Genomic DNA, 8,606 nt, shown 5'->3' with positions numbered 1-8,606 from the left:
TATATACTAGTTTCACTAGGCCCAATTAAAAAAAACTGACCTAAAAGGAGGGCACTCCAGTCATGCTTCAGGGATTCCCTATATAATCAATCAATTTTTTTCCCACGAAAAGGGGTGGGGGGTCTGGCCCCAGTCTCCTGGATCCGCCTATGATAAATGCCCTGAAATATCGATCAACTGCATGGGAGATATATACTCCATATGTGTAACAGGGTGTCATGTGGCTAACAAAACCAATCCAGTAAAAGTTGATAATTTTATTATTGGCACCAGACGTATTCAATATAATGAAATAAACGCCCTACAAAACATAATAAATACAATTATAATTATCTGCCAATATCTGTATTAAAATTATAAATATAATATTCAACATATATAAACGCATTTACATAACACAATGCACAATAAAACAAAGTATTTATATTTCTCATTTTTTCTTAATCTGTATGAATTATCAAAAGAAAATAACTTTAACTTTACGAGAATGTTCTCGGAACTTTATCATTAAAAATACACCAAGTTGAATACTCCCGAGAATATGATCAATAAGTACATACGGTCGATATTACTGTTATCACGTAATACACATGAAAACTATTATATATAACTCTACAAAATATACCTCCTCGTGCAATTATAATTTGCACACCTGTATCAAACTAAGTAAAATATAATTATCTTAGTATTCTCGACAAAAAAGTGTCGGCAATCACTGTATGTAAACAATGAATTATTTCTTCACGCTCATGTTAAACTGTATGTATCTATTAATCGTAAAACGGTCTAAATGACAACCCTTCTTAATTTGTAAATACTTTTCAATGTAATAGAATAAAAATAGAACATAGAAAACATTTTCTTCATTAACATACACATTTCACCCGAAATATGGAGAAAATACGCTCACGCTAAAATATTATGTTTTTATAAAACATTAATATACACATACCAAAATTATGGATTTTAGGCTCACTGACCACTCATACTTGTGCGTCAAAGATGTGCATTCACTGTAAAAATAAGGAACATGATTGCAATAAAGTGTTAGTTTAACAATAATAGCGAATCCCGCATTTACTAGAACTAATTTGACAAATGCGCGCTAAATGAACTACTAGTATATCAAACCGAAAAATACAGAAACCCGACAATAGAAATTATCCTAAACATACCTGATATTTTCAACTATAACAACCACATGCCTTTGGACAAATCTTCAATACAAAAGAACATCCAACCCCGTCAACTTTCAGCAGCGAACTAGCTAGATAACTATCTATACCCGTAAAACGAAAACAATAACCAAGCGTGCATGACTAGCGGGAAATCTATACCCGGACTAAACTCATTTGCATAATAATGTAAAGGTAATTCACATTATATAAAGAGACCAGTTTCTATACAATAAATTCCAACACTTTAATTAAATGATTAAAACAATTTATTAAAAGATTTAACTGCTATCTTTTTATTATTTATTTTCTGACTTTTATTTCATAAAATAACACATATATAAAATTATATTCACAAACATCACAAGACCACTAAAAATGTCACTATTACATATGTTCAGACGCTGTTAAATTTAATTTCTAGATGTGAGTCAAGATATATGAGACAGACTTAGCAGCAATAAAAGTTTGGTATTATCATCAAATAATAATTCAAAACAGACTTTCTAAACTGCTTAATTTTCAATTTCAGTGCTTTGGAATTTATCTCGATTTACCTGCATGCATGCAGTTACACTGTACACACAATTAAAGATACACAATTATTTGTTTTCAAGTATGCACATGATCAATTTCTAAAAAAAATATTTATAATTTTTTTTTTAGAACAATTTTTTTTTTTAATATTATTGTGCATCGCGGGGGGCATTGGAATTTGAGATTTAATTTGTATTATACTAGGGTCGATGAGGGTGACTAAAGGGAAACCTTTTGAACTTGTAAATACCTGACACGACGTTATCCACGGGACGATTATTTACCTATATCGGCAATATGTATGCTGCACGAGACATGAAACTAAATACGGTACGGCATGTTTCCCTCCCCATTCTCTCGTGGTACAAAGAGGTCGTACAAAGTTAACGAAAAGTATATAACAAGAAACTTTTATAGTTGGGAAAGAATACGGAAACAGGAGTAATAGCACTGGAAAGGAACGGGTGTCAAGTTGTTTAAAGATCTCTCAATATAAGATGTAGAAGATTTTGGGTACTTATACAGAAATTGCTATGTATTTATTATAAACAATAAAACATGAATAAGTTTCGCCAACCCACGGGGGGTCAACTTCCTATTATTGGGTATACGGGGATGTGCCAAAAATATGGGTCATAATTTTGCGAGATTTTATATAAAAATGACCCTCCTTTTTAATGACATCCTATATTAAAATGCATTAACGTTTGATAACTATATATTGAATAGGGGTATGATCTACATATCATATATAAATATGCTATTGAGAATCATAAATTATTAATGGTCAATTATTATATTAGATTAAATCAATTCATTTGAAAGTTCACCCTTCAAACAAAGTGCTTTCAAATAAGTTCCCAAATGAACCCCGGCGAGTTAGTGCTTATATAAGCATGGGTCATATTTTAAATATTGTATCATATATATAAGTATAGGTCATTCTTTCTTAAATATTTATATAACTAAAGGTACTAAATTTCAGTGAATGTTATATTAAAATGGGTACGTTTTTTGAGGGAAAAATGGCACACCCCTACCAAGAAAATATCGAAGTTACCCCCCCGTGCGCCAACCAGAAAAATCGCATCTTATCTTTAGAATGACAGTGAAACCAGTGGTTTGCCATAGGCGTCCCCCCTTTTGTTGGAAAAATTTTGATGATTATATAGGGAAAACTGCAGCATGGCTAAGCATTGCTTCATAGTGCTAGCTAGAATCAAAATATCAGACATGGAACAGGTGCTTGTTTCTTAGTGCTAGCTAGAATCAGAATGTCAGACATGGAACAGGTGCTTGTTTCTTAGTGCTAGCTAGAATCAGAATGTCAGACATGGAACAGGTGCTTGTTTCTTAGTGCTAGCTAGAATCAGAATGTCAGGCATGGAACAGGTGTTTGTTTCTTAGTGCTAGCTAGAATCAGAATGTCAGACATGGAACAGGTGTTTGTTTCTTAGTGCTAGCTAGAATCAGAATGTCAGGCATGGAACAGGTGTTTGTTTCTTAGTGCTAGCTAGAATCAGAATGTCAGGCATGGAACAGGTGTTTGTTTCTTAGTGCTAGCTAGAATCAGAATGTCAGGCATGGAACAGGTGTTTGTTTCTTAGTGCTAGCTAGAATCAGAATGTCAGGCATGGAATAGGTGTTTGTTTCTTAGTGCTAGCTAGAATCAGAATGTCAGGCATGGAATAGGTGTTTGTTTCTTAGTGCTTGCTAGAATCAGAATGTCAGACATGGAATAGGTGCTTGTTTCTTAGTGCTAGCTAGAATCAAAATGTCAGACATGGAACAGGTGCTTGTCTCTTATATAATTAGTGCTAGCTAGAATCAGAATGTCGGACATGGAACAGGTGCTTGTTTCTTAGTGCTAGCTAGAATCAAAATGTCAGACATGGAATAGGTGTTTGTCTCTTATATAATTAGTGCTAGCTAGAATCAGAATGTCAGACATGGAACAGGTGCTTGTTTCTAAGTGCTAGCTAGAATCAGAATGTCAGACATGGAACAGGTGCTTGTCTCTTATATAATTAGTGCTAGCTAGAATCAGAATGTCGGACATGGAACAGGTGCTTGTTTCTTAGTGCTAGCTAGAATCAGAATGTCAGACATGGAATAGGTGCTTGTCTCTTATATAATTAGTGCTAGCTAGAATCAGAATGTCAGACATGGAACAGGTGCTTGTTTCTTAGTGCTAGCTAGAATCAGAATGTCAGACATAGAATAGGTGCTTGTCTCTTATATAATTAGTGCTAGCTAGAATCAGAATGTCAGACATGGAACAGGTGTTTGTTTCTTAGTGCTAGCTAGAATCAGAATGTCAGGCATGGAACAGGTGCTTGTTTCTTGGTGTTAGTTATAATCAGAATGGTATTGAAACATGTGCTTTTTGTTTTAAGTGCTAGGCAAAAGAAAAATGGCATTGAAACATGTTTTTTCCTTTAAGTGCTAGCTAAAAGCAGAATGGCATTGAAACATGTGCTTTTTGCTTTAAAATGCTAGCTAAAAGCAGAATGATATTGACACATGTGCTATTTGTTTTAAGTGCTAGCTAAAAGCAGAATGGCATTAAAACATGTGCATTTTGCTTTAAGTGCTAGCTAAAAGCAGAATGGCATTAAAACATGTGCTTTTTGCTTTAAGTGCTAGCTAAAAGCAGAATGGCATTAAAACATGTGTATTTTGCTTTAAGTGCTAGCTAAAAGCAGAATGGCATTAAAACATGTGTATTTTGCTTTAAGTGCTAGCTAAAAGCAGAATGGCATTGAAACATGTGCATTTTGCTGTAAGTGCTAGCTAAAAGCAGAATGGCATTGACCACTTTTTATAAATAGTTTGTAGACAAGTATGTGTTGCTAGCTGAAAAGAAAATCACAGTAAAACTTTTGCTTTACCATGTTTACACTAGTAAAAAATAAATGACAACTTAAAAGCAGGTTGACAGTATAACAGCTAGGTTGTTTGGGATGGATAAATATGTGAGCTTTGTTAAATCAATTTACTAAACTTATAAAACTTATTTAGGATTTCCCTGGTGGAAGGTGTTAGAAATACCTGTAATAGTTAAATATACCAAGAATGCACTGTAAATGTGTCACATCTTTTTAATGGATTTATTTTCAAATTATTTAGAAAATGAAGTCATTAAGAGAGTATTTCTTGCAGCTAAATCCATAAGCATTTAAATTAAACAAAAATATCAGGTGTCAAAATTTAAATTTATTTTGCATAATCCTATTTGAAATTTATTAAATTTGAAATTTTTATAAATAACATGAAGATTGTAATTTCACACTAGATTAGGTGTATATTGTATCATAACTGTTACATACATTCTATATACAAATGAAAACTTTGAAATTCATGGAGCCGTGAACATTTATGAAATTTAAAGTCAAGGTCAGGGAGAGAAACAAGTTCTCACTTTTAAAAATAATCTGATGAAGTGCTGTTATAGGAAGATGTGGTATGAGTGCCAATGAGAAAACTCTCAATCCAAGTAACAATTTATAAAAGTAAACCATTATTGGTCAAGGTACGTCCTTCAACATGGAGCTTTGGCTCACAACGAACAGCAAGCTATAATAAAGATCCCCAAAAATTACTAGTGTAAAACCATTCAAACAGGAAAACCAACAGTCTTAAATCTATATAAAAACGAAAACTGAGAAAATACAATGATAAATGCACCACAAGCTTGTTGAAATTACTGGTAGCCTGTATGAAGTGGTTACAAATGTTTATGAACAAATATTGATGCTAATTTTGCTGTGTCTACTGTGATGTTGACTGTATACTGTGCTTTTTATGGCCCCGCAAAGAAGTTGTTGGTGCCATATATAGATTAATCCTTGTCAGAAATTCTGTAAATCTGTCATTCCGTCATTCCGCAACAAACCATTATACAGAGTTTTTTTCTTAACACCTTCAGATATTGGGCTGATATATTGGTACGTGAGTAAACCATGATGAGTTACAGATCAAGTTTAAGTTTTGTTCTGCTCCGCTAATTTTTGCTGAAATTACGGGCTTTGGACTTTGATAAATTGTTGAAAATCACAGTTGTACGGACTTTTTTTCTAATCGCTTTCAGATATTGGGATGATTTTGGCATGTGAGTTAACCAAGATGAGTTACAGATCAAGTTTAAGTTTTGTTCCGCTCGTCTCATTTTTGCCGAATTTACAGGCTATGGACTTTGATAAATTGTTAAATGTTGAAAATCACAGTTGAATGGACTTTTTTCTAAACGCTTTCAGATATTGGGATGATTTTTGGTATGTTAGTTACTCGATGATGATGAGTTACAGATCAAGTTTAAGTTACGTTCCGATCCAATAATATTTGCCAAATTAAGGCTTTACAACTTTGAAAACCACAGTTATATGGACTTTTTTTCTATATATGTATCCAGATTTTGAGCTAATTTTTGAAATGAGACTACCATCATGTTTATGTCCACATGTGTTATTGAAATTGCAGATTTTTCAACTATTTGAGACGGGCCATTTGTGTTGCTTTGACACATCTAGTTTTATTTATATTTCAGGGGAAATAAGAGAAAGTTCCATTAGGGCATGTGTCCATTATACTTTATAAAAAAAAGAGTAATCTTTAAAGATTTAAAAATTTTAAAAAGCGGTCTTCAATCAATCATTTCTTTTGTAGATAAGTGACCAGTCAAGAGGTGTGAGAGGTTTAGAATAAAGACTACTGTCTATAGGAGACCTTCCACTGAACCTAAATGGACTCGGTGCTGATGGTAAAAATAAAGTCTGGTGATAATTGTGTTTCCTATCTTGCTGACATTGTTGATAGTTAAATAAACTTGCAGGTTGGTACCAACTTTTTGTTAAGATTGAAATTAATTTAAAATAAAATGATTGGGTTATGCTTTGATGAGACAGCTACCCATCAACACAAATAACAAAAAGACATCTGAATTAGGCTGTACAGAGGATATGACAAATTGATTTGTTTCAGGTTGATAATCCTACAATATTTTGATTTATGTATTGTATTGAATATCAAGCATAAAGTCTACTTGTCTTTTATAAGTTAGGATAGGTACTTTTGCTATTTGTAAGACTCGGGTTACAAAGTATTTTTTGGAAATAATATATGGATATCTTATTTATGACTATTCTTCAAATCAGGAGACATTAATTAGAAGTTAATTAAAAGGTTAAAATTACCCAACACAGTCACCTCTTAATGGAAGGAAATGCAAAATACAAGCTCTATCTTCATGTAGGATCTTTTGCCTTACAATAAATCAATACTCATGTGTCAGGGATGATTCCAGGTGTTTTCAAATGGGTCCCTTGAACATCAAATTGGGAATTTTTATTCTAATTGGGAATTTTTTAAGCATAAAATCTAAGACGAAATAATATTATTTTCCTGTATAAAAAACGGAAAATGTATATTATTAAGTTTAACCTGTACACTGAGGTTCATGTAAGTTGTAACATTTTGAATAATTCTGGATGGGCTACTGTTATTACATGAATATCATTGAAAATGATGCACTAGTCCATCATCTTAGCTATAGTTACCTAGGCCTATTACAAAAACATATATTTCAGCTAACATAAACCACTGAACAAAATAATTCATCGGGTATTTTTTCAACAGCAGGTCATCTCTATAAATTTACCTTGATTCAAATAGATTTCAAATTGAACTGGTCAATTGTCAAATTCAGAAAAGCAATTGCAAAAGTTCATATACTTAATTGATAAGATATTTAAAGCATTGAACTAGTGTTCTTTAAAATTATTTGAATCATCTTCAAAACTGATAATAATGATGACATCGTTTTTCATGAATGGTCTATCATCAACATTATTTAAAAAAAACGGTCAAACTTTTGTCTTTTGAGGACATAACTTTTACAAAACAAATTTTCATCATATTATATAACAGGCTCTGCTGGACGATCTGCTTTTACGAGATCGACGTCCATTAAACTTTATCCATCAATGTTAATAATAAATCAAAATTTGAATTTTCTCTCTGCCGAGGTTTGCTTTGACACCCATTTTTATCAACCTGCTGGGCGATCTGCTTTTACAAGATCGGATACTCCTATACATATTAATCAATTGAATTCGACTGATAAAATTGTTTGCAACATTTTGACATAATCAAATCGTTGTTAATAAAATGTGATCGTAAACAGTATTCTTAAACGGATTTTAAAACGTTTTGATAACAAACTATGAAAAATTATAGTTGCCTTAATCGGTGACAGAAACTTTTCTGGAAATATCGATTTTTATTTTATTTTCCTGAATTGGGAATTCATTTTTATGTACATTTTTTGGGGGCCGCTGGCCGATTTAAACTATATAGTGGAATCATCCCTGCATGTGTCAATAGTATGACTGTATAAACCTTCAGTCTGTTTGTCTGATAGACAGATTTCCTCAAAGTTTTCTTGACTTCTATGCTAGTAAATGATTTAATATCTTGTCTGCAGCTTGTATATATATAAAAGAAGATGTGGTATGATTGCCAATGAGACAACTCTCCACAAGAGACCAAAATGACACAGACATTAACAACTATAGGTCACCGTACTGCCTTCAACAATGAGCAAAGGTAAGCCCATACTGCATAGTCAGTTTGAGTTTTAGCGAGTATGCAATTTTAAAATCTGCTGTTTAGCCATTTCTATAAGACCACCGGCCCAAGCTTGTAAATTGATTTCAGAGTTGTAAAATTTTCTACAAGCCAACTGAATCAAACTAAACTGAAATCATAAAATTGAGCCTTGGGGTTCTGGATTCAAAGCTTATCGTAAAGAATGATGTCACAATTTTTAGCAATAATAAAAACATTGCTTCAATTTCTAAATTTCCAGTACTGCTCACACTTTTTTAAGTTTGCTAA

General features: G+C 32.7%; 1 long non-coding RNA gene across 1 annotated transcript; it reads right to left on the bottom strand.

The window, feature by feature from the left end:
* Positions 1-242: 242 nt before the first annotated feature.
* On the bottom strand, positions 243-992 carry LOC143084365 (uncharacterized). The gene is made up of 2 exons (XR_012981028.1): positions 953-992; positions 243-301 (listed from the first exon to the last, which is right to left on the bottom strand). It is a non-coding gene; the product is annotated as an uncharacterized LOC143084365 (long non-coding RNA).
* Positions 993-8,606: the final 7,614 nt, after the last annotated feature.

The sequence above is a fragment of the Mytilus galloprovincialis genome, chromosome 7 (assembly GCF_965363235.1).
Source record: "Mytilus galloprovincialis chromosome 7, xbMytGall1.hap1.1, whole genome shotgun sequence".
Classification (NCBI taxonomy): domain Eukaryota; kingdom Metazoa; phylum Mollusca; class Bivalvia; order Mytilida; family Mytilidae; genus Mytilus; species Mytilus galloprovincialis.
The sequence above is the reverse complement of the archived record's forward strand: the minus strand, read 5'-3'. Positions and strand labels throughout refer to the sequence as shown.